This window comes from Macaca nemestrina, chromosome 13, assembly GCF_043159975.1.
Source record: "Macaca nemestrina isolate mMacNem1 chromosome 13, mMacNem.hap1, whole genome shotgun sequence".
NCBI classification, from domain to species: domain Eukaryota; kingdom Metazoa; phylum Chordata; class Mammalia; order Primates; family Cercopithecidae; genus Macaca; species Macaca nemestrina.
Genome location: NC_092137.1, coordinates 59,528,487 through 59,555,510, shown reverse-complemented (window position 1 = coordinate 59,555,510; position 27,024 = coordinate 59,528,487). Strand labels below are relative to the sequence as shown.

The following is a 27,024-nucleotide window of genomic DNA, read 5'->3' as shown; positions in this document are numbered from 1 at the left end:
GAATGATCCCTAGACTTTGTATTTTCCATACCCTTAGAGATCAAGGAAAACAAAGCTAAATTTACTTGGAACAGCAAATGTTCTCAAGACAAAACCAGGTTGAAGGTTACCTAACTCTCTCTTTCCCCTCTTTTACTTAATGTTTGACTCTGAGTATTGTTTATTAATTTTTTTATTTACAATATTTTTCAAAAATAAATAAAGGCCGGGTGCACTGGCTCATGCCTATAATCCCAACACTCTGGGAGGCTGAGGCAGTAGGATTGCTTGAGTACGGGAGTTCCTGACTAGCTTGGGCAACATAGCAAGACCTCATCTCTACAAATAATGAAAAAATTACCTGGGTGTATTGGTGCACACCTGTGGTCCCAGCTCTCTGGGGGGCTGAGGTGAGAGGATCACTTGAGCCTGGAGGTCAAGGTTGCAGTGAGCCATGATTGCACCACTGCACACCAACCTGGGCAACAGAGCAAGACCTTTTCTCAAAAATAATATTAAAAATAAATAAATACAGTTATTGAAAATCGTAGTTCTTCTTAGCACAAGGGCCACTTGCAGTAATAGGTGCTTAGTAAATATTTATTGAGTGAACGAATTCTCACATCTTTCTGTGTACAGTTGATGGCTCATCAAAACTTTCAGGGAATATAATAGAGAATATATACCCAGAGGGTATTTCTCTATACTCATATCTCTTCTACAAAGCAGTAGAAATAAGGAATTATGAAAAATGAAAAGAAATCCTCTTCCTCACTCTGCTTTCGCTGAAAGAAAATAAAAAAGAAAGATGAAAATAAGACAAAAAGAAAATGGAAAAAAATGTGTAGAATGATAAGAGAACAGCTTGGAGCTGTGAAGTACAGATCTCTGTAGTTGGTGCTTACTCATTCATGAGTATCTTTTACTTTTCTCTTTCATATCTGGAACTATTGCCAATTATTGTACAGATGTTCCTTCATATCTGCTGCCATGAGTAAATATAGTCTCTCTTGAGGGTTTCTGAGCGTCACACTCTGATCTTATCCAGTGTGTCACTTTTCTAATGGGCTAAGAGAGGAATCCAATGGTTTATTGAAAAGAATGTTAAATTGAATACTGGTTGCATTATAGAGAAAAGCACTTCCTCTAGTTCTCCAGAATCCATTTCAAGGACCTGCCACTTGTCTTTGAGCTCTTTCTCCTCTACTCTTCTTTTGCATTAGCTCTTTTAAGAGAAATACGTTTATCCCTGTGCCCCATGGCCTGTGAAATCATTCCATTTCTCAGAACCATGTTAACAGAAAGGTGGCTGTCGATAGCTGGATTCTTCCATAAGTCATAATACTTTTAGATGAGCTTCATTATCTTCCAAGATGAAGTATATGGCATCCTGGAATGGGGCCTAAATATCAGGACCATTAACTTTTCTCAAGGTGAGGACCATCTCCCCACTGCCTCCCTTTCTTCAGGCCTTCCTGCCACCGTCTCTCAAGGACTGTGGGGCCGCTAATGTATACTTCGAATAATCAGAACTCAGCTAGTTTTTCATCCATGCAAGTTTCCTGCAATGAAGGAACCTCTTACAAGAGCCACTCTCAGGCAGAAGTGGCAAAAGAGAAATGCTGCCATTAACAAGCGGAGTACAAGAGATAAGTTGATGGAATATTGCCTCCTCACTTAATTGGAGTTCCTGACCAACCCTTTCTCCACATGAAGAAAGGAAGTGTTAAGTGAATGTCTAGGATATGAAGGATATGAACCTGTCCACATGTTGAGTGACATAGAAAGACCAAAGCATCTCAGTCATATTTTTTTGCTTAGAAAACTTTCTTGCTTATGCCTTCCCATGTGCACGCACTGCAGCACACATTCTCCTAGGCGAGGTTGCCCCACTTTGCAAAAAGGAGTTTTCTTGGGCTGCCAGTGTCGGCTCTCTATACAATGACTTACAGCACTGGACTTCCTCCTGACATCACACTTCAATCAAAAACTTTTTGCACAAAATGTCACTTTCAAAGTTGCGGTTTGGGGGAAAAAACTGTCTATAAAAAATTCATGGCCACAATGATCTGATAATGCAGTGTTCTGATACCAGCAGATGTTTTGTCTAACATGTTCCCTGAAGCTGTACTCTGTGCCTTCATATCTTTCATTTCCAGTTGCTATCTGCTGACTGTGGGATGTCATGTACGTACCCTATAGCTATGCGCGGCAATTCGCATCTAACACCACCGCGCGTAATGAGCTTCACAAGATGCTTGTCGCAATAACTCCGTACTTCCCTAACCATATGGAACACAACACTCTAAAGCCCATAGACACTTTTTTTTTATTACAGTTCAGATCCTTAAAACATAATCTGTGTGATGTCTAGTGAATGTACGTGAAGAGCTGCTGAAAACAAAGTTAACACTTGTTCACATCATCTGTTACAAATGTCCAATTTGGGACAATAAATTTCCTCGGAACCTGTTCTTTTGCTGACTCGTTGCTTTATCTTTTTTCCTCTTTCTCTCACGTCGTTTTTTTTTATGAACTATGCATATGTATTAAATGGGATTTGTTGTCCCTAGATACCAATTTGCATAAAGTACAAGCCATCATTGGTTGGAGAGAAGCAAATTACTTCTCCGGCAAGATCACACTTTTTTTTTTTTTTTTTTTTTTTTTTTTTAATTTTAACAAACCGCAGGCAGAGGCTGTTAACAGTACTTAGCCAGATATGCAAAGTATCACTTTTCTCAAAAGCAGCTTGATCAATGAGGGGGAAAAAGGTAAAAAGTGAAAGGTGATATTATTCAATTAAGTCCCATGAAAAGCTGACCTGAAACAGAAATGCCCATACCTGTTTCGCCACCTGTCCACTTGTCGGTAAGCTGAGCCTCTGCATTTCCCCTTCAGTGCAGGGCAGGTATTTATTCAAGCCTTTTGAGGAAAAAAAAGTACTTGAGAGACTTAGCAAAGAAGTGAGAGCAACTCAGCAGCTTTAAAAAATAACAAGAATCTCTCAGTTTCATTCTCTGCTTCTCGGAAAACTCACTGCTCTTCATTTATTTTTTCAAGTTACCCTTGCCATTCTTTTCTTTTCTTCATGACATAATAATCAAGCAGCGTGCTGTTAACAGCTCTGCTTATAATTGTTGACTTAAAATGTCTTGTAAGCCGTGAGTAGGACCTGCACTCCCCACCTCTGCCTACCACGAAAAGCGGATTCCCCTACGAGATGCAGTAATGTGCCTGGGACATTGCAGATGGAGCCCCCGGCGTTCAGGTCCATGGCAGTCCCCGGCTCTCTTCTTCCCATTATTCGCATGCTGTACACCTGTGACAAGTTGGCAATTTCTGAGTGATAATGCAGAAATTTGCAAATTCCAGTTTGTCCCTCTGCTAAGCAGAGCTGTGCTAGATTTTGCTAAATAAAGAAACAAACAGCTCTCTCAGCCAAGAATCTCAGACAAGTATTGGCGGGGGTGGGGGTGGAAGCTGTGAACCTTAGAAACAGCTGGGAGTAAGTGACGCTCTCCAACTTTGACAAACTTGCCATAGAAACTTCAAGACACTGTGGTCTGACTTACATGTGCATTTTCAGTTAAGTTTAAGTTCCAGGGTCTTTGGACAGAATAATGAATTTTTTAAATATAATTTTAAACCATTCTAACTAGACAACATGTACATTTCTTACAAGGAGCAAACAGTTGTTCTAAGCATTGTAACTCTTAAAGATAAACAAGAAAGCATTAGTAAATTCTGTTCCTCCTTCTGGGAAGGGGTACTCAATCATTTTTCACTTGTAAGGATCAAAGAGAGTTGAGTATATTATTTTCCCCTTATTGTTTTGTTAGGAGGACATGTAGAAATAAAAACAAATGACTGAGAAGCCAACTTGCTCAAGGTTGACACCCATGCCCAGGATATCTTTAGGGAAGACACAAATATGACCAATAATCTCCATCTAGAGGTCAGAGACTTTGTGAGTATGAATGTGTTTGATGTCCCTCTGCTCACCACTGTGTTCCTAGTGCCTAAAAAGCTGGCACTTATGAGATGCTTAATACCTATTTGCTAAATGGATCAGTGAATGATTGAGTTATGAATTTAGTGGTTACATAAAGGAAGTGAACTTCACACAGAAAACTATTTATCTGTTAATGTCACTAGAGTCAAAGATTAATAAAATTTATTTTACGTAAGTTTTTCCCTCTAAGTTCTATCAGATTAATGAAATTTATTTCATGTGTTTTCCTCTACATTCTGTCAGATTAATGAACTTTGTTTCATGTAAGTTTATTTCTCCCTAAATTCTATCAGAGGCACATTTTGAGTGCCTTCATTGTGAGAAGAAATAAACTAAGCATTGCTGATAGTGAGATAAATAAAGAGTCTGGGAGGCAGTAGGTGATTATGGAAGTTGTATATATTTTGAAAGAGGAAGAAGCAAAGTAATACCATTTACTAGCTTAGTGAACTTGGGCAAATTACCTACAATCCCTGAGCTTTAGTTGCCTCTTCTGTAAAATGGGGAGAAATAATTGTAGCATAAGGCTATTTTGTGATGATTGAATGAGATTAGGCAATGTCAAGTTCCTGGTACATGGTAAATGCTCACTGAGTGTTGGTCTTTTTGTTTCCCTGCTCCTTTAGACCTTGCAATCTAATTCTACTATTTTAGATGAATACACTAAATATAACCCAAAAGGGGAAAATCTTGGAAGATTTAAAGAGGAACACAGAATTACTTCTTTTGTAAAGAAAAAATGCATGAAAGAATGACTCCTTTTGTTCTTTTTGTCCTGCCTCTTGCCTGTGCTCATGTTGTTCTACCTGTCTGGAACACCTTCCTTTCTTTTATTCAATTATCTAAATTTTATTCTATCATCTAATTTCTAAGCCATCAGACCTTAGGAACAGGGCTTCAGAGCTTACAAATGGGCTCTTGCATTGTTTGGTGAACCTTAAAACATAAATATTTTCTGGTTTATGGCACTCTATCAGTTGTCTTTTGCTGCATAAAAAATAGCCTCAAACTTTAGTATCTTGAAATAACAGCAATTTATTGCTTCCCACAGTCAGTGGTTTGGCTGGATGGCATCCTTTCTTGTTTAGCCTGGATTCACTCATGTGAATGCAGTTAGCTGGAGAGTTGGCTGGGCTGAAATTTCCGAGAAGACCTCACTCACTTCTTAATGCTGTTTTCTACAGTACTTTGATTCTCCCTCATGTGGCCTTTTATCCTCTGGTAGACAAGGCCGGTTTCCTTCTAGGGTGGTATGAAGGCAGGTCTCCAACTGGGTAAACATGGAAGCTGCATGGTCTTTTAAGGATAAGCCTCCACAACTTGCACAAAGTTGTTTCTACCATGTTCTATTAGACATAGCAAGTTACAAGACCAACCCAGATTCAAAGGGGTAGAAAAATAAATTTTACTTCTGGATAGGAGGCATGCCAATGTCACATTGCCGAAGGTTGTACATATTGGAATGGGAAGTATTCCTGGTCATTAAATAATCATCTTCAGGTGCTTTTTTGCTATTATAGCTATACCTCTTTTGCTATTGGGTATTTGTGTCTAAGTTCTCTTTGGATTGTTTTTTTCCCTCTGATCTGCTTTTGAAGGCCTGCCCTTATTAATTGTCTAGTTTCAAAGACCTCTGTAGTCACCAAGTTCCTATTCTGAGGTTTTGCCTTAGAGTCATTAAGGTACTCTTCTAAACAGAGGATTGTCAAATCTTGTTTCATACTTTCTTCTTTTATTATGCAGTATCCACAAGAAGAAGGAACAGTAGAGAATTATTTTCATGGTAGGAAGTGTGCCACCTATTTTAGAAAGGAGAAAGATAAAAGTTAAGTACTATTGGTTTCAAATGATAATTTTAAAAATACTCAGCAAACCACCATGGCACACATTTTCCTGTGTAACAAACCCGTATGTCCTGCACATGTATCCCAGAATTTAATAAAATAAAATAAAACAGTATAGACCCAACAAAATATACATAGAATGTATATGTAGAAAACTCTAAAAATCTAAGGAAAGAATCAAAACAATTTTAAATAAATGAAGAAATATTCCATCTTCATGGATTGGAATACTCAATATTGTTAAAATGTCAATTTCCCAACTTTCTGTAGAGTCAATATAATCCCAATGAAAATCTCAACAAGATAATTTGAGGATATCAACAAAGTTACTCTAAAATTTTTATGGAAAGGTAAAATATCAAAATAGCCAACATAATACTGAAGAAGAACACAGTTGAATGAGTAATAATACTCATTGAAACTTACTAAAAAATTGTAGTAATCAAGACAGGCTAAGATATCAAAATAATAGGCAAAAATCAATGGAACAGAATAGAAAGCTCATAAATAGACCAACACAATATCTTTGATAAAGGAAAACTGGCAATTCAATGAAGAGATGATAGTCTTTTCAATAAAAGTTGCTAGAACAATTGTATGCCCATATGCAAAAGAAAAAAATCTAGACATAGACCTCACACCTTCATAAAAGCTCAAAATCAATCATAATCCTACATATAAGACACAATATTGTAAAATCTCTAGAAAAAATGTAGGAGGCAATCTATATGACTTTAGGTTTGGCAAGGAGTTTTTAGGTACAACACCAAAAGCATAATCTATGAAAGAAAAAAAAATGATAAAATACGCCTTTTGATTTTTTGCTCTGATATGACATTGTTAAGAGAACAAAAAGGCAAGTCACACTCTGGGAGGAAATATTTTCAAAACAAATATTTGATAAAGCAGTTGTATTCATAATACACAAAGAACTCTTAACAATAAGAAAATAACCCAAAAAAGAAATGGGCAAAATATCTGAAGAGATATCTCACCAAGGAAGATATACAGATGTCAAATAATCATATAAGAATGCTCAATATCTTTTGTTATGAGGAAATTAGATGCTAAATTTTGTCAAATGATTTTTCTTTATTTTAATAATCATTTTTGTCTGTTATTATGATGGATTATATTGATTAGCTTTTGAATGTTGAACCAGTTCTTCATTAGTGAGATAGACCCTATTAAGTCATGATGTATTAATATTGTTTCATGTACTGCTGTATTTTTTGTCTAATATTTTGTTGAATATTTGTATGTCCATGTGTAAGAGGGATATTGGTTTTCAATTTCTTGTTTCTTGTATTACATTTATCTGGCTTTTTTGTGACAAAATGACAAAATATTTCCTTTTCTATTTTCTGAAAAACAAATTGTATAAAGCTTATATATTTCTTAAAATTTTGGCAGACTTCGTCAGTGAAGCAATTTGGTCCTAGAATTTTTTGCTACGAAGTTTTAATTATGAATAATGTTCTTTAGCTCATATAAAGCTATTCAAGTTATCTATTTCTTCTTGAATAAATTTTGTAGTTTCCGTCTTTTTAAGTACTGGGTCCATTTCATTTAAGTTGCCAAATGTATAGGCACACAAATGTTATTATTATTTTCTTATTATTTCAGATTTCCTTCTATTTTATTTTCTGAGGGTCTGAAATGATATCCCCCTTTTATGCTTGATATTGAAAATTGGTATATCCTCACTTTTTTCTTGGTCAGTCCATCCAGATATTTTTGAATTCTATTCATCTTTTCAAGGAACCAGCTTTTGGTTTCATTTATTTTCTCTATTTCTTTTTCTTTTTATTAATTTCAGATATTTTTTATTGTTCCTTTTCTTTTTCTTGTGCTTTAATTTGTTTCTCTTTTTCTAGCTTATTTTATTTTATTTTATTTAGCACTCAATAATCTTTTAATGCAACAATGTACGAAGTGCATGCAATTACTACCTGCTCAATCTACACACTTAGTCTTAATGGAAGTTTACAAGAATTTCATTGACTGGGTTTTCTCATTGGTAGCCCCCTGAAGGTATAACCTCCCATTCTAGTCCCCTTAACTGACTGACTTAAACTTGATCCACTGATTGGCACCACGAACTTCAAAAGTGGGTCGCTGGAGTAGATGTGGTAGCCCAGCTCCTCCAAAGGTGGCTCAGGATCGGCCGTGGCAAACTGGGCAGCATCCTCAATCTCCTTCTTCACTTCCACATCAATTTCCTTTAGTTCTTCCACACTGGCAAGATTGCTGTTCACCATTCTGCCCTTGAGAAGCATAATAGGGTCACTCTTACTTCTTACTTCCTGAATTTCTTCTCGTGTACGGTAACTGACTCCAGGATCACTCATACTGTGTCCGTGGTAACGATAAGTCTGCAGCTCCATCAGGATGGGCCCCTTCCCAGATCTACAATAGGCAGCAGCAAACCTTGTCGCCTCTCGGACGCACAGGATATCCATTCCATCCACTCTCAGCCCAGGAATGAAATCACCTCTCTTATAGTAATCAGTGCTGGCTGCTGCTCTCTCAAAAGATGTTCCCATTCCATAGCGATTATTCTCACAGATGAAAATACAAGGTAATTTCCACAAAGCTGCCATGTCGTAAGCTTCGAATATCTGGCCCTGGTTAGCAGCACCATCGCTGTATAAAGTCAGCAGACCTCATCTTTTCCATTATACTTACAGGCTAGAGCAATCCCAGCGCCCAGGGGCACCTGCGCTTCCATGATGCCATTGCCCCCGTAGAAGTTCTTGGCATACATGTGCATCGATCCTCCTTTCCCTTTAGCACAACCTCCTTTTCGTCCTGTAAGCTCTGCGAGAATTTCTCGGACGGAAAGGCCCCGGGTGAAGGTAAAGCCGTGAGCCCGGTAGGCTGTTATGAGATGGTCTGTGGTGTTGATGCCGGCTTCCAGGCCCACACAGCAAGCTTCCTGACCATCACACAAGTGACAGAAAGCACGAATAATTTTCTGTTTATACAGCTGATCTGCTTTCAACTCCATTCGGCGCACAGTCTGCATCATCCTGTAGTATTTGAGCCCATCCTCCCTGGTGAGCACTGTTGTGACAGGAGGGCCTTCTTCCAGTCGGTGAAGGTCACATTTCTTAATTTCAAATGTAGCATCATTTGCAAAATTACGGGATGCTACCAGCACTCTGCTTGCCGGCTTCTGAGAAGCGCCGGACAACACGCGGGAGACGGCAGCGAGCATCTTCCTCATGAAGCACAGGCCCTGGCGGCAGCGGCCACTCCTCCTAGCTTCTTAAGTTGAAGACTTAGATCATTAGTTTGAGATCATTCTATATTTCTAGCATAAACATTTAATGCTATAGATTTTCCTCTAGGCACTATTTTAGCTTCATTCCGCAAATTTATCTTCATTCTCATCAATTTCATTCGGTTCAAAATATTTTATCGTCTACTCCAGACTTTTTCTTTAACCTGTGTCTGTTTAGAAGTATGCTATTTAATTTGCAAATATTTTGGTACTTTTCCAATATCTTTTTAGTTTTGATTTCCACTATGATCGTATAAGATATTTTGTATTATTTCTATTTTTAAAATGTGTTATAGTTTGCTATAAGAGCCATGATATAGCTCATCTAGGTTATTATTTATGTGGATTTAATAAGAATATGTATTAGCTGTTGCTAGATATAGCGTTCAACAAATATCAATTACGTAAAATTATTTGATAGTGTTGTTCAGATCTTGTATATCCGTGCTGGTCTCCTATCTACTTATTTGTTGATAATTCAAAGAAGAGTACTAAAGTCTCCAAGTATATTCGTGAATTTGTCTATTTCTATTCCTTTAAGTCTTATTATTTATCCTTCTTTTGAGAATTTGTCATATTTTTCTAGTTATTTATTTTTCTAATAATTTTGGATTATATCCTGGATATTTTAAATATTACCTTGAGAGACTCTGGGTGCCGTTAAAACCTTCTGTTGAATGTCAGATTTTTAATTTATCAAACCATCAACCCAGTTAGGTTAAAACTAAAAAATTATTTCTTGCCTTCTGTGTGTGGTATTTCCAATGTCAGCTATAGTTTCAAAGTCTTTGTCATATTGTTTTGGCTGTTTTGCACATATATCTCAGAGGTAATTCTGGGACTTGGGTGGTGGTTTATATTACAGTTCAATTCCTGAAGCCTTTACTATGCTGATTCATGTTAATGCCTATTACTCACACACACAGCTTAGGAGTGAGCCCAGGACTTGTGTCAGTTCGTATATAAAGTGGGGGTCATCTCCAGCTTTCTTCTTTCTGAGATTTCTCATAATACTCTCTAGTATCAGGGAGTTCTTTTCTCCTTAGAGTTTTTACTGCCTCATGTTCAGGTAAAGTATTTATCTCTATTATGGTCATTCTTCAAGTTTGGCTCTCTCTCTAGTTTGTCTGCTATTGCTAACTTTTCAGAGTTTTCAGATAGTTGCCTTTTAAATATTGTCCAGTTTTTAGTTGAAATCAGTGGGAGTGATAGGTATAATGGGCTTACTCTATTTCGGCCAGAATCATGAAGTGTAAACCTGGGTTTCAATAAATTACAATAACATATTGCACTTATCAAATAGTTAATGACAGTCTGAGGATGTTTTTGTGACATGAATTGCTTAAAAAAAATGTATATGACATGTATCAAGAAGTTGGTCTTCAACATGATGTCTGTGTATGCTGACATTTAATAACTGTCTTAATGAAAGACTAGAGATGACTGCCACCTAGCAGGATGAATGAATGTATTTTTCATTATAAATAGGTCTTGATAATTAAAAGTAATCTACAAATAAATTAATAAAAATGTTTACATCACAGAAAACATTCTGTTAAAGGTTTAAGTATTAAGTTAATTTAAGAAAAAAGAAACCTAAAGTAGACTTTGACCTTCTCAGACACATATGTTATGTAAAATACATTTTATTTCAATTAAAGGCTATTTTCATTTTAATTGTCAATCATATCCTGGTAAACCTACACAATTATTGATCTTAATTGTGGAAGGCTTGAGATATTGATGATGCTGGATAATTTGTTTGCTTGCTGGCTTTGTAAGTGGTACCACCACGAAGCGGCACAATGTGCTTCTGACTTTGAAAGGTCACCACAGTTCTAGAATCTGTTGTTCAGCCTTATAAGCTTTAAATGTTTACATTATCAACACAGAAATAATGAATCCGTCTCTTGGGAACAGGGTTGCGTCAGCCAAGCTCAGAGTCTGATAAAGAAACCAGAATGATCAGTTTTCAATGAGAATAATAGCTGTCACAAGAATCAGAGTATTTCTAGTGGCTTGAATGACCCACCCTTTTCCTAAAGGCAGATCTAAAAAGGAACCACCACAATGAGAAGATGTGCAGTTATGCAGATGTGCAAGAGTATATTGACTTGAATATTTAGTAGTGGTATAGATAAATTCTTGCCCCCTTACCTAATAACTGTAAGATCTTGGGCACATCATTTTAACAATGTTGAGAGGGTGGTTTCTTGTTGTCCTTGAATTATTTAGAGATTAAAAAAGTGAGAAGTCCAGGATCTCACACTCTTAATCAAACAGTACAAATAATTGTGAGGAACAAATCCTACCACTGCTATAGTGAATTAACAGTATGCCCTCCATGTGAGCAATCAACTGCTAGCCATTTCCCTTCAAATATGAAACAAAAAAAGTGAGATATTTAGAAAAAAATTCGCTCTTCATTGTGCCCAACAACAAAGGAGACAGACCTTAGAAGAATGAAGCGTGGAAGACATAAAAAAGGAGGAAACACCAACCACCCCTCAACCCCGCCCCACAAATGTACACAAATAAACATGCAGATATAAACCATCATTAAACTCATACAGTTTGGTTTATGGTAGAGAGGGGGAGATTCCTGAATCTGGTATGAAACTGCTATTTCAGCCTGAACTGGACGATTTTAATAAGTAAAATTAACCAGCAAGGTTTAGAATCTGATTGATACATCATGAAAATACTTGCTACCTTTCAGAGTTGTGTTTGGGAAAATTAAACCAGTTCATGTTCATGCCTAAGAGAATTCTTAGTAAATGGCTACAATTTTCTAAGATGGGGAATAATTGTACGGTTTTTTTTGTTTTGTTTTGTTTTGTTTTTAAATATGGTTAAGGTGATAAGTCAATCAGGCTGGGATTAAAAAGCCCTTAGCCAAGTGCACAGTGTGTAGTAAGCTGTTACACTATCCTCCCGTGCTGAGAATGTAGGTCCACCCACACACCCAGGACAGTGCTTCCTTAGATACTGCCAATAATTGTTTCAGACTCTCTCTCACACTGTATGTCTAACAAGAACAGCTTCCATTCTGAGTGACATATTTTCCTTTATGTATGCTAGTATCTTCAAAATATGGTCCACTCATAGAGACTATCTGTTACCCTTAGGTTGATTTCCTATAACCTCATTGTAAGTTGATTATATATTTTAAATCCAAGAAAACAACCTTTTAAAAATCTTTCTCTTTTAACCAGGTCTAAGTGAATGAAAAAACCAGGGTATGTCAGCATAATGATGGTGTATATAATAAGGGCTATAAATAAATCAAGCTTACAAAATACTTTACATTTGTACAAATAATCACAAGAAAAGAAGGTATGGTAAAAAACAAAATGTTACAGAAGTTCAGAGATGGAAGATATCACTTCTGGCCTCTGAGTTTCATAAATAAGTGACCTTTTGAATCAGATGTTAAAAGATGAGAAAGATTTTGCTAGGTAGAAATATGTATAAGTAAGACATTTCCTGCAAAGCAAGTGGCACAAAGCATAATAAAAATGGGAATGTTCAAGGACTGTTAAGGAGACAGAAACCAGATCAGTTAGGCATAGAGTACTTCTTGGTATTAAGTCTGGGACCAGATACATAAGGCCTTGAAAGCCAAGATGGGAAGTTTCCTTTTATTCGGAATTAAATTAAAGAACATTTAAAATTCGGGAGGAAATGTGGATATATATAGATAGAATGATAAAAGAAATTGACAACATGTTAATGTTTAGGAAGTCTAGGTGAAGGTTATATAGGATTTTTTTTGTAAAATTCTTGCAAGTTTTCTGTAAGTCTAAAATTGTTTCAAAAAGTTTCAAAAGCTACATTTGTTTTAAAATACAAAGCTTCAAGGAATACAGTAGCACCATGAGAGCAATGTTTTAGGATGGCTGCGCAGAGCACATTTTGTTGGTAGAAATTTGGCCGGGCGCGGTGGCTCACGCCTGTAATCCCAGCACTTTGGGAGGCCGAGGCGGGCGGATCACAAGGTCAGGAGATCGAGACCACGGTGAAACCCCGTCTCTACTAAAAATACAAAAAATTAGCCGGGCGCAGTTGTGGGCGCCTGTAGTCCCAGCTACTTGGGAGGCTGAGGCAGGAGAATGGCGTGAACCTGGGAGGCGGAGCTTGCAGTGAGCCGAGATCGTGCCACTGCACTCCAGCCTGGGCGACAGAGCGAGACTCCGTCTCAAAAAAAAAAAAAAAAAAAAGAAATTTGGAAAGCACCACATGGTTATTATGAGATCCTGAAGGTAAAGTCATTGTAGCCCCAACTAGGGTGAAGATGAAGAATAAGTAACAAATGTGAGAAATGTAAGACAGGAAGAACCAATAGGGTTTGGGGACATATTTGATATATAATATGAAGGCAGAAAAATTTAAAAGGGCTGTGAAGAATCCCAGACAGATATGGTTATGGACTTTATGGTGATGATGGTTTCACAGATATAGATTTATTCCCAAACATATCAAATTGTACACATTATATTTGATACACTGAATTATATATATTGTAGGTAGCTTTTTACATGTCAATGGAATCTCAATAAACTCAATAAAGTGTTGTGTTTTTTTTTTTAAGACTACGATACATTCACACACCAAAACTGATTTTCAGGTAGGTGATTAAAATAATTGTAATAATCATGAAGAAAAGTAAAGGTCAAAGCAATTAATACATGTGACTTTATGTAAACTGAGTTTTAGGTGACTATGGGACATCTGAGTTGAACAGGAGGAGTATAAAAACTTTATGGCATGGGTATTTATGGTATTAATGAGTATTTGCCAGAAACAGGGAAGTATTGTTAGAATAAAGAGAAGTGAGGACAGAACCTTGAAGACTGTCCATTTGATGGAGTAGAAGCACGGAAAGAAGTCAATGAACGTGACTGTGGTACTCAATGTCCTAAAAGGCCCTCAAGAATTCCTGTCTCCTGGTTTTCACACCTTCCTGTCATCTCCTCCCTTTGCACGCAGACAGGACATAGTAGTGGCTTATTTCTAGTTGATAGAAACAGCAAAAATGAGAAAATCTCACTTCCAAGAATAGGTCATAAGAGATTGTGTCTTCCATTTTTCTGGTATTCACTCTCTCTGCCTCTTGTCACATTATTGTCATGATGGAGAGGGACACTTGGCAAAGAAAAGAGGGCAGCCTCCAGCCAGCAGCCAGAGGGGAACTGAGACCGCTGTCCAACAGGTCCTATAGAATTCAATTATCCCAACAACCACATGAGTGAGCTTGGAAACACATCCTTCCCTAATTAAGCTTTCAGATAATGCCACAGATCCTGGGCAAATATCCTTTTTAAAACTTTGAGTTAAGTTTTTTTTTAAATTTTTAATTGACCAATAATAATTGTATATATTCATAGTATACCTAGTGATGTCTCTATACATATAATCTATATGATCAGATCAGATCAGGGTAATTAGTGTATCCATCATCTCAAATATTTATCTTTTTTGTGTGTTGGAAAAGTTCAATATCCTCCTCTTTTGTTTTGTTTTGTTTTGTTTTGTTTGTTTGAGACAGTCTCACTCTCTCCCAGAGACTGGAGTACAATGGCGTGATCTTGGCTAACTGCAACCTTTGTCTCCCAGGTTCAAGTGATTCTCCTACCTCAGCCTTCTGAGTAGCTGAGATTACAGGCATGCGCCACCACATCCAGCTAATTTTTGTATTTTTAGTAGAGATGGGTTTTCACCATGTTGGCCAGACTGGTCTTGAACTCCTGACTTAAAGTAATCTGCCCGTCTCAGTCTCCCAAAGTTCTAGGATTACAGGCATGAGGCACCGTGCCCAGCCCAATATCCAAGCTCTAGCTTTTTGAAACTCTACATTGTTAACCATCATCATCCTACATTGATATAGGACACTAGAACTTATTTTTCCTGTCTATCTGTTACTGTGTATCCTTTAGCATCTTGATGGCAGTCTTGTAGAGTATTGGTTTTGAATTTGTTTGTAGAGTGTAGAGATCATGTCACAGAGGACCAGCAAAATCATGCTTCAATTGCTGAGCCATAGACACTATGAGATAATAAACATTGTTGTTTTAATCTGTTAAATTTTGGTGTCATTTGTTACATGATAGGTATCTTATGCCGACAGATATAGATCCTTTGAAGAAATAGGAACAGAAACAAGATTATGCAGTGTCGTAGAAAACAAAAGAGAGAGGAAACTTCAAGAGGAAGAGAGTCCTTCACAGGCTAACTGTGGCAGATAAGTTGCATAGGGCAGTGGCTATAAAAAGACCCCTTGAACTTGGAAGAAAAATTTGAAAAAGTCTTTGAGTGAGGGGCAATGGATAAAACATAGTTTTAGGTGGTGTGGATGGGGAAGTTGGTCAAGAGCAGACTTATTTGGGGTTTCTGGCAGGAAAAAAAGGAAAAGAAATTTACAACAGTAGCTTTGATGGAGAATTATTATCTTTATAACATAAATTTCTAGGCTTATCTCTAGGACGAGGGCAAGTCTAAGGATCCTGAGAGGTATAGGAAGATGTGAAATTATTTATTGAGTAACTACTATGTATCTCTCACTCTTTTCAGTGCTAGAGATGCAGTAGCAGGAAAAAAACAAAAGGTAAAGATCTTTGCCTCTCATAGTTTACATTAGAGTAGGAAGAGACAGAAAATGAAATAAGAAAAGCATAAAATTTCTTAGATGCTGATGTGTGTTATGGAAGAGAACTATTCTCAATATTCAGCCTTATGAGGAGGAGAAATACCACTTTCTCCAAGAAATATGGTAAAAATGTCAGATGATACTAGAGAGATGCTCTAAAATGGAGGGAGGGGATAGGACAATTGAGCCATTTTGTAGAGAATGTGGCCTTTTACTCTGCTTTTGCCTAATACTTGTCTTAGCATATGTTTTTAACACTTTACTGGGCTCCTACCTCTCTTGCTATATTTATGCAGGAATTGCAACATGTTGGAACATTAATTGTTGATGTACAATCTTCGTCCCTTTATTATAGATGGCAATAAAATTCACAGTAACCAAGTTAGTACATTTTTCAATTACACATTATATTGTTTCATTAGCTGTCATATGTCACCTGCACCTACCTATCAACTAGCACATTTTACTTCATTATGTGCCTGCAGTCATCTTTTAGTGACAATCACTGTATCCTAAATTGTCATACAAGCCCTAATCTCAAGCAGCAATCTATGTTTCAGCTGCATTTTAGAGCACATTTGTGTATATGATTTCAGCAAATGTAGTTGAGTGCAATAGAATTGATTTCATGTCCTCCTTTCCTCCCCACCCCATATTTGTATATGGTATATGTATTTTCATTATTGTTTCCAGAGTAACATCAAACGAGTAACATCAAACTTTTCACTATGAGTTGGGGCCTTTATATTTGTGGCCTTAACATAATGGCCCATAGTGTTTAAATATTTAAGTTGCCCAAAGTCACAGAATATATCAAGGTCTTGGTCATGGTGTTTATAGGTTGGTTCTCTAGAGTAGTTAGCAATTTTAGAGACAGTAAGGCAGGCCTGGAAAGGGTCTGTGAACAAGTTCCCTAGAAAAGGGGATGATCTTTAGAAAAAGCAGATCCATTCAGCCTGAACTAAATTCTGCCTCATGAATCAAAGCCTATCATTTTCCTTCTTTTTCCTTTGGAGTTCTATTTGTGCAAGACCGTAGTGTCATTTCCAAGCTTTAATCAGAGATATACAAATACTCACAACTGCATTAATACCGTGTCTATTTGATGATGCAATATGTCTCTCCATCTGAATTCTTGCATGTGACGTGTGAACACTCACAGTCCCAAATTTGCTACCACTTTGCTATAGATGCCTGAAATCTAGAACCCCATAGAATCCCTGGCTTGAGACCTTGTCAGAGTTTCACTCTGAACTAGAGATGTAGTTTTCCATTCCACTTCAAGTAAACTCAAGCCTCAGTCCCCTTTTCTTTCAGTTCTTCCTTAACTAGGTCTGGAAACCCTGATGAACTTCCTTCTGACTGCCTGGTGTTTTCTTAAAACAGACTTTCCCCACTCCTTCTTGGCCTGAAATATTCCAAAACAACATTCTGGGAATTCCCAGTTAGAGATTCTTCCTCACTTCTTATATAACCAGTGAAGCTACCAATGCCATTCAGGATGTGGCCAATTTTATATCCTCTCATTCCTTTCGATTTTTCCAGTTAAGCTAATTTAATCCCTTCCCCACCAACAACCCCTTTTCCCAAATCCATATTCATAGTCTTCTTAGTAGGAGGTAAAGGGCATTAAATCCTAAAGGTTTCTGCTAATTTTCCCCATTCCTCTTTTGCCAACAGGGGAAGGCTTGTGTTTCTGCTGGGTTTGCTAGTAATGGGATTTTTTTTTTTCTTTTCCTTAACACAGTTCTATAATTAATGCATGTTTCTCTGATTCTACATTTATATTTAACACATTTTAAAAGGTACAAAATGCGTTTTAAAGGCGCTTCCCTATCCCTTGTGATTGTTGGAGCACAGAGGAGCCATGTAAGGATTATGAGAGGAACTCAAGAAGGAGGGGTGGGCTCCTGCCAGACTTCCCAGAGCAGAAGCCACGTGAAGGGGAAGTTCACTGACTTGGAAACTCTTGCACCACCTGCTGGTAATTTAGGAAAGCAATTAAATGCCAGACAGGGACTGACGTCCTCACTGTGGTATTTGGGAGCAACCACACTTTTGGGTATCATTTTATCATCAGAGTCTGGAGGGCTGACAGATGCAGAGCTTGCGCTGAAACTTATGGAAAACTTAGTTTTGGCATCTCACACTCCTGGAAAACTGGCTAGCTTAAAAAAGAACGCCTTCTCCTCTTTTCCTCAATCCACTCCAACTCAACCTCAGCCTTATGAGAGCTTAAGTTTTTGAACACCTCTCTATTCACTCTACTCCGATGTTGCCTCCTTGGCAAGTTCCTGAGTGGGCTCTTTCTCTCCAACTCTTGGAGCTCATTTTCTAAGAATAATGTCTACTTTGTTGTCCATTGACAGTGCCCTGGGGCATTCACATGCAAAAAGACTTAGAGACCAGGATAATTTCTGTGGCCCACAAATCATGAAAGGGGATGCTCTGGGGAGAGAAAGGAAAGAGTGCATACTGAAGTGGCTTTTCTCCTTGGATCAAAAATGCCTTGAGCTGCATCACTTAACACCTTAATGGACACCCAATAGTTACTGCATTGATAAGGAAGCTACTAGAAACTACTTAGCACAGAATTATCACTCAATATGACTGACCGTCATTCAGTAACACTGAAACTAAGGGATCCAGGTAATTTCCACAGCCAATAGTTCTTAGTCCTCCCAATACGTAGAAAGCACCTGGGGCTTGGCTTGTTAAATTGGTAGATTCCTGGGCGCTGTCCCAGGAATCCATTTTATGCCTCACATTTGGGCTCTGGAATCTGCACTTCTAAGAAAGCCTCTGAATGGTTCTGATACAGATGATGCTCAGACCACACTTTAAGGAACATCGAGAGAAGGCAGCAGAATAAAAGGTTTCATTTCCAAAAATTGTTTCTCCAATTAGGTCTTCTGTTCATTTATCCCACCCTCTTTACTATTGCTGCTTTGAAAGAAAATTAGATTATTGTTGGAAAATTAGAAAACACAGATGAATAAAAATGAAAAATTAAATCAAACTCATATCCAGAGAAATAACTCATGCTAAACTGTTAATTTTTTGTGTGTATTCTTAAAAAATTTATACACACACACATAATATAACATATTGGTGTATATGTCTATACTTTGTAGGTTGTTTAGTTCACTTAATAAATCATAAATATCTTTGCATTCTGGCCAATCCATAATATCTTCATCATAACTTTTAATGGTTATTCCATTAAACAGATGTATGGTTATCAGCCAGTGCCCTAGCATTGAATATTTAGATTTTCTCCCAATAATTCTATCTTATAAACAAACCCTGTGATGAACATTTCTGTACGTATGCCTACTTGTTCAATCATTTCCTAAGGACAAATTCCTAGTAGCAGAATCGTTAAGTCAAAGGATAATAGATTTTAAGGTTTTGATAAATTGCCAAATGTCCCCAAGAAACGTTTCTTGATTTACTCTCTCAGCAGCACTTAATAAAAATGAGGAAACACCCCTTGCCAATCTGGATATTATAATTAAAAAAAAAAACTATTCCCATATGCTTTGATAGAAAAATTGTTTTTATTGTTTTAATGTGCAGTTATTTGACTCAGAGAATGACTCTTTTCTTTCTTACCGTATGTTTGCCACCTAAGATTCTTACGTTATGAGCTGCTTTTTCATATGCTTTGTCCACTATATTTTTGAAACATTTGTCTTTGTCTTAGTAAGTAGGAAGAACTCTTTACACTAACACTTAACAGTTTGTTAACAACATTTTATGTTAACACTTTGTTCACTGCATATGTGCAAATATATTAAATATATTAACACTGTATTGGCTACATATTTGCAAATATTCCCAGACATTTTAAATAATTGTTGATAGTATTTTTAACTGGTTTGCTTTTATTGTTGTACAAGTATGATTGCCTTTTATAAGGCAAAAATGTATCAATATTTCTTTTAGAATTTCCATTCAATGTCATATGTGAAAAGATCTTTCCTGCTTCAAAATTATATAAATAATCACTCAAATTTTCTTCCAGTATTTTGTAGTTTATTTTTACACCTAGATCTTAGATTCATCTGAAATTTTTTGTGTGTGGAAGAATAACTTCATTTTTCATATTGTCAGCCTGTTGTCCAAATAGTTATCTCATTTTCTGTGAGAGAAAAGTTCTAAACAGCTATCTCAGTTACATACATATGCATGGTCTGGGAGAAATGAAATGAAGCAAAACATCTCTTGAGGAGGGTGCTCCCTGACACTAGCTCCATGGAAAACTTGCTGTTGGAGTGGATTTTGGGGACTTCCTAATATATGTCACTTCTGGAGGAAGTCATCAGCCTTCCCTTCCCATTCCTTCTCACTATCTACAGATCTATAGGTTTCCAAAGGCTGTTGCATCTCAGATAAATTGACAAGTAAAAGGAGAAGATACGCATTGTGATTTAATATTAATATTTTATTTGTATACTCTGGTTCCCTTCCATTCTCTGCCAGTGTTTTCTGCACCTCACAACTATAACGTGGTAAAGTGAAATGAGCATCAGCTGTGAGAGTACACATGTGTATTTCAACCCTGGCTCTGCCATGAACTCACCTCTCTCAATCTTTTGTAAAATGGAGTGTATGCATTCATCTGCTTCGGCTGGTATAACGAAATACCATAGACTAGGTGGCTTAAACAACAGAAATTTATTTTCTCCCGGTTCTGTCTTCTGGAATTCCAAGATCAAGGTGCTAGCAGAATTGGTTTCTGGTGAGGCCTCTGTCTTTGGCCTGCAAATGGCCTTTCTTCTATGTGTATGCAGAGAGAGAGAGAGAGAGAGAGAGAGGAGAGAGCTCTGTTGTCTCTTCTTTTTCATGTAAAGACACCAGTTCTTCTGAACTGGAGCCCTACCCTATGACCTCATTTAACCTTAACTGCCTCTTTAAAGGCTCTGTCTCCAAATGCAGTCACAGTAGGGGTTAGGGCTTCAACCCACAAATTTTGGAGGGACACAATTCAGCCCATAACAATATGGTATCTAGATCTCATACAGATTTAAACACTATGAACACCATTTCAAATAAATGTCAATGACTTTGGGAAAAGGAGCCTGAAAAATGCAGATTGCATTTCCATTGAAGTCAGCCAATTTGTATGGAAGTCAGCCCAGGGCTGTGCTTGGAGCCCTGTTTGTTCAAGAGTAGTATGTAAGCAAAGTCCCTGCTCTTCAATGGCATAGCCTCTCATTCATTGCTGAGGAGGTGAGGCCAACCTCTGAAACAATAAGAGAATAGTACACAACCCAATATCATTAAGGGCAAGTTGTGGGCTTCAAAAAATGCTCCTACTTAATCAGATAATAATGCATCTTTAGAGTTCAAACACTAAAGTTGTGCTGAGACCATTTTCTGGGTTTTTACCACCTTCGGAGGCAAAGCAGAAAGTAGCATCAAATTTCTCCTGCAAAAACTTCTTTGTTTGAGTGTTAACTTGTTCTGAATGGAAGCAGGTAACCCTGTTCTGAGCTGAAAAAATCAAACTTTACTTGATGCATGGACAGAGAAGCCCAGTAGAGTTTGATCCAGACACATTTAGGTACATTACCTTCAAAGAGTCCTTCTAGAGACTACAGGAGTTGCTGGAATTTTGGATCAAAGGGAGACAGGAAATAGCATCTGTATTTTTTTTTTCCTGAAAATGATTGTTATTTCAGAAAACGGAAGCATGTTTGGGCTGAGAGGGCAGGTTCCCAGTTGTCTGAACCAGTCATTCCAACCAGGCTTCCCACTTCTGCAAAGAAGAGAGAGGGTGAGTTTACAGGAAGAGGGTGCAGTCCTTTTCAAAGACAAGTAATGGCATTAGTGTTCAAAAAGCAGATAATCGCAGTTACCAAACTGGTGAGAAGCCAGGCAAATCCAGCAGGGGTGGAAGGAGGGAACGGGTGGGGCTGCAGATCCTGCTAACAAGGAGTGCACCATGGCTAGCAATGAGTCAAGCTCACCTGTTATCGCCTGACATCACTCCCTTTCCTCAGCTCCCTCTCCCCTTGCTTGGAAAGCAGATTGCTAAATACCTGACTGTAAGCCCCACAGGTGGAGCTACCTGAAGTGGTTTAACCCACTGCAAGTGTTGTACCAATCAGTCAACAATTCCCATGGCTGCCTTTGTGAGAAGCCTCTCTCTTAAGCCTCTGGTTTAAGAATTTAGAGTAATCATGTAAAAATGATACCCCTGTGCTCCATGATCCGCTGAATCTCACTAATGCCGGATCCCAGAAGAGGGCTTATTAATGGTGAGACGCAGTGCCTCTCTCTCGGCTCATGTTTCACACAGATCTCTCTTATGGCTTCAGCTGTAAACCTCACTGCTGATAAAGAGAATATAATGAACCTCGCTGCTCCATGAGAATGAAATCTAGGGCCATGCAGTAGTTACCTGCTCTACCTTCTGGCACTAGGGTAGGCATGAGAGGTGAGCTTCGTGGCTGTGGGAAATAAAGGCATAAGGTCACCTCCCTTACCTCTCAGGGTTTTCTCTGTCATGGTGAAAGAGGCTGCATTTAAAGATCATGATACGGGACTAGGGAGATGCTATAATTTCTCAAATAGTTCCTCCATAATATTGTCAATTCCCTACTACTAACTAGATAAAGGACTCCTCATTTTTGTGCTCTTTCAATAACAAAAACATAAATAAAACCTTGGGATCTCTGGATCCTATGAACTAGATCATTCCATGACGTTTAGGGACCCAAGATTTATCCCACCTTGTTCTGACAGTGACCACTGGGCCCTTGATTTATCTGATGGAAGTCTGTAGTGAGTGCCAAGCATAACCCAACAATTGCCTCCCTAGGCCCCATCATTCCCCAGCTTTTTCCATCCACCAAGTGGCAAGAGAAAATGACAGATCCTGTCTTAGAGTAGAAACCATTTCTAGAATACAGCTCTAAGATACTGGTTGGTACACACTACTACAAAGCCCATTTCCAAATGTAGAATTTCACAGTTAAAATAGCTTGATTCTGTATCAAGGTTTATCTCTTCCCAAACATTCACACCCAATATATCCTTTACTGCTCACACAGTTGAGAAAGGGGCTGAGAGAGTCATGTTTTGGATATGATGAAACAGAGGCGTGCAGATGTAAGGTCACTTGCTAAAGCCATATCAAAGTTTAGGTGTGGAATACAGACTAGAATGCAGATTTAAGGCTTCCAGCAAAGGGCACTTCTAAACATGCCATTTCTCTGAAACTAAGAGGTTACTTTATCAGATTATGCATTGAAAACTTTTTTTTTTTTTTTTTTAGATTACTTTTTGGCTTTCTAAAGGGATGAATTATTTCGACCATATAGTTCTCAAGCAAGACATTTTTTGTCTTACTTTGTTCTGGTAGTACAGGGTGACAGGTGAAGTTTAACCAGTCAGTGCCCAAGTAGACAGATTCTGGGGTGAAGCATTGTGCGTGCCTTCTCACAGGATCTATGGCTCAGGCCTTGGTTACTCTGGAGTGAAGCCAGGGGCTTTACTTCTGGAGATAACACCTCCAGGGATTAGGTCATTCTGCAAGAATGTTCTGGTGTCATTTAATGCATGTTCAGTCAAAGATGCAATAACATCATTGAAAAAAGCACCCTTCTGGATGGAATGAGGAAAGCAAACGGTGAACCCCTGATTCTGAAAAACTAGTCAGGACTCCTGATTTTCAGACAGGTCCTCCTGCCAGTGTGTCTTTTCTAGAAAGATATGTGGATGCAAATACATAAATACATGCGGATAACATTCATTGACACTTTGTCATAAAAACAAATCTCTTGGCAGGACCCCATCAGATAACTACTCCTGCCCCATCTGAGCTGACAGTGCCTTTTAAATGTACTTTTCACTTACTAAACCTTAAAAAAAAAAGCACCTCATTTGACTTACTGCTTATTGAATAAAGGATTAGTATTATTTCCCTTCCTCCAGTGAACTTTCTTGCACTTTATTCTCAATAGATTGTATGTCTTTGTGTTTCTCTGCCAAGATGTCACTGCTGAAAAAATCACAGGCCTTAATGCTGCCCAGTTCATGCCGTGATAACTTTTTATTCAGAATTGCTTGAGGTCATCTCAATGGGAGTAATGGGTAAGAATGAGAATTTACCCCCAACTTGAATTAAAATAACTTTCAAGCACTTCCTAGAGTAGGAACAAAGATGAAAGGGGCCCCAAATTATGGGAGTATTTGAAATAACAAGACAAGGGTGTCCTTTGAAATATACTCAGCCACATTTGTTTGCCTTTAAGTCAGATCACCTTAACCAAGGACATCGGGTGACAAGAACAAATGGTTAATGATTGTGGAAGGAACCTGGCCAACTGGCTTTTCTTTCTCTCTTTTTCTTTTACTTATCTTTTCATATTATTATTATTATTTTAACTTAGGCTAGAATGCCCAGTAGGAGTGCAGACTGGAGGATCGGCTGTCTTTTGAACTGGAGACATCACAGGAAACTGGGGAGGCTCCAAATTGCTAACCTGAGGCCGGAGCAAAAACTTTTTCGTCGAAGGGACTGCTTTTTTTATTTCCCCTTCAACGGATGGCATCCCAAGTCCTGCTGGATTGCATCTGTCTTTGTTCCTGCAGCCAAGCCTTATAGCTGGCTCACACTCTGCCACGCTCATAACCTCACACTAGAAAGGATATTACAAAGAGGGGCAAACACCCTAGAGGGTTCCCCTTTATCAGAACCTTCCCTGTCAGTGGGCTCCTCATTTCCCGAGCCCTCGTCTGATTATTAGTGTACTGACGGAATAAAAATAACCTCATATTCCTACATGAATCATAAATAAAATCCTTTTATTTCATCAAAGAGGTTGGCAGGTTTATAGTCTTTTGCAATGCAGGCACGATGTGAATGACATACCTTTAATTTTGCTGACAAGCTCATCCGGGTTCAAATGAAAAAAGAGTGAGAAGTGGGTGACTTGGAGAACAGTTGTGCAGGAGCTTTTTGGGGAGGATAAATATTTCACCTTGCCACTGTAATCAGGGAACCAACCGATCTTGGTAATGAACTCTTCAATTATAGCCCACTTCTGACTCTTCAAAACTGCCTAAGCAACAATACCACAGTGATTATTGCTGACGTTACAGATAGGAGCTACCTGCAAAGAAAGAAAAAAGGAAAAGGGAAATGATGGTGTGGTAGGAAGAGAAAGCCATTGAAACTTTACATCACTAAATCTTCTGATAAGAAAATGCTATGGAGCCAGCCAAAGGGAAAAATACATTCACCCCACCCCCTCCACTCTTGTTCATTCCCTGACCTACTAAACTATCTTGATGACTCCATGAATGCTCCAAATTTCTATGAATCTAGGCATGAGCTCCCCAGATCAGATAACCCAGCAATTAAGACTCTGTAGTTCGTACACCATGCCCATTTGCCATTGATTTCTATTAAGTATGATTCTGGAGTCCCTTCTTTTAAAGGAAGACCAGCATGGATAATGGGCTGGGTACTGCCTTTGGTCCAAGTGTTTCCTGTCTTCCTATTTGGAGGAGGAAAGAATCAAAAGATAGAAAGAAACACTAGATGCTGGGCTCATAAATTATTTACCTTAATTTTTCGAGGAAAGAAAATTGGAAATTTGTAAACAACATTTATCAACATAGCCTTATAGATCAGGATTTTACATAGAGAAACACAAAGGGAAAAATTGGAAGATTTAAAAGAGTTAATTTCTGGAAAAGGAAAGATGCCTGACTTTATGATGAGACTCTTCTGTTGAGCCAGTCTAAGAGAGCTTAGCCCTAAGAAATGAGCTTTTGTAATAGATACCCTGGGGGCTCACAACTTAGCTTGGGATTTGTTTTACTGGTAAATTTAGTTTTCTTCCATTATTCAAAACATTCTATCAGGAGAGACAGTTGCGAGCAGTGATCTCCAGGCCTCATCTTATAAGAAATGGGCCATACTTTGCCAGGCATGAGTCTCTTTTTACTACAGCTAAGCAGAATGGAAGAGAAACTATACTGCTCTCTCTTCAACTGAACTAAAACCTTTTTGAGGACAAAAGCCATATTTTATTCTAATTGTGTAGCTTCCACAGAACATAAAATGGTGTAAGTCTTGGGTTATCTAGATGAGTTAAGAAACAGGACAAAGGCTATTCAAGGAGCCACTGGATATCAAAGTGACTCTGTCTGTCCTACAGTCTTGAGATTAAACCTTCTGTATCTAAACAATCTATGATTCTTTAGATCCACATAGATGAGATGGCTTGTTTACTTCATGGATCCCTTGATTTTTAAGCAGCTGATACTTGTGATTTGAAAAAAAAAAAAAAAAAAAATGTCTTAGGAAGGTTCTGTTGTGCTAGTTTTATGGCTGAGGATACTGTGGCTCAAAGAGGTTAAATATCATGCCAAAGACATACAGAGGATGTCCCGAGTCATGATCCAAATTCTAAAGAAAAGAGTGTTGATCTTGAGGCTAACTTATGGTTTAAAAGGCCTATTCCACACTCCTGAGTTTTAACAATGAAGTATGCAGGAAAGAGATACTAATTGTACTTCTAGGAAAAGGGTTTCGTGGTAGCCTGTAGGAGCTAAAAAGACACCTGTAAGCAACAATGACATTGCACTGCTCTTATTCCACTAGGTGAGCACACAGATGCCTAACCCCATGGCCAAGAAAACCTGGCCTGTGATAGCTGTCCAGGATCTGTCACAGCTGCCATGGGCCCATGTATGGTCCTCTCAAGCTAAGCGAGAAAACATCAGCTGGGCTCAGGAGGGAGTGCCCAGCCTGAGACCACCTGGGGCACTGGGCACTCTCACAAACTACCCTAAGAGGGGAGGGGGAAGTAAATGTGAACACTCAGATGTTCAGCAACAGGCTTTAATCAGAACCTGCTGGGAGGTTCTGCTGAGCCAGAACATTTCTGGCACATTTATGGCCATAAATGGAATAAAACATTAATTTAAAAGTACTAACCTCACATGCAAAACCATGCATGTCTTGTTACCAAGCAAATGCCATGGAGAGTATAGGCACGATGAAGACAAACTAGAGATAGAGTCTGAAACAGGAACTGGAGAGGTTCACATACAGCAAGTCTTTCTTCTACAACCACACATTTGGCAAGTGAATGAGAACTTTGTTATTCACCAGGCACTGTACTAGATGCATCGTGTCTGTAATTATCACTACCCCTTACAACAACACTATGAGGAAAGTGTGTTAGTCAGGATCCAAGCAGGAAACCTCTAAATATTTATAACAGGGAAG

The 27,024-nt window shown here is 38.2% G+C and overlaps 1 long non-coding RNA gene and 1 pseudogene across 11 annotated transcripts in view; one reads left to right on the top strand and one right to left on the bottom strand.

The window, feature by feature from the left end:
* The window catches only part of LOC105465085 (uncharacterized), a 152,159-nt gene that overhangs the window by 75,570 nt on the left and 49,565 nt on the right, over window positions 1–27,024 (top strand). The window lies entirely within an intron of this gene.
* On the bottom strand, window positions 7,860–9,095 carry LOC105465084 (pyruvate dehydrogenase E1 component subunit alpha, somatic form, mitochondrial pseudogene; annotated as a pseudogene).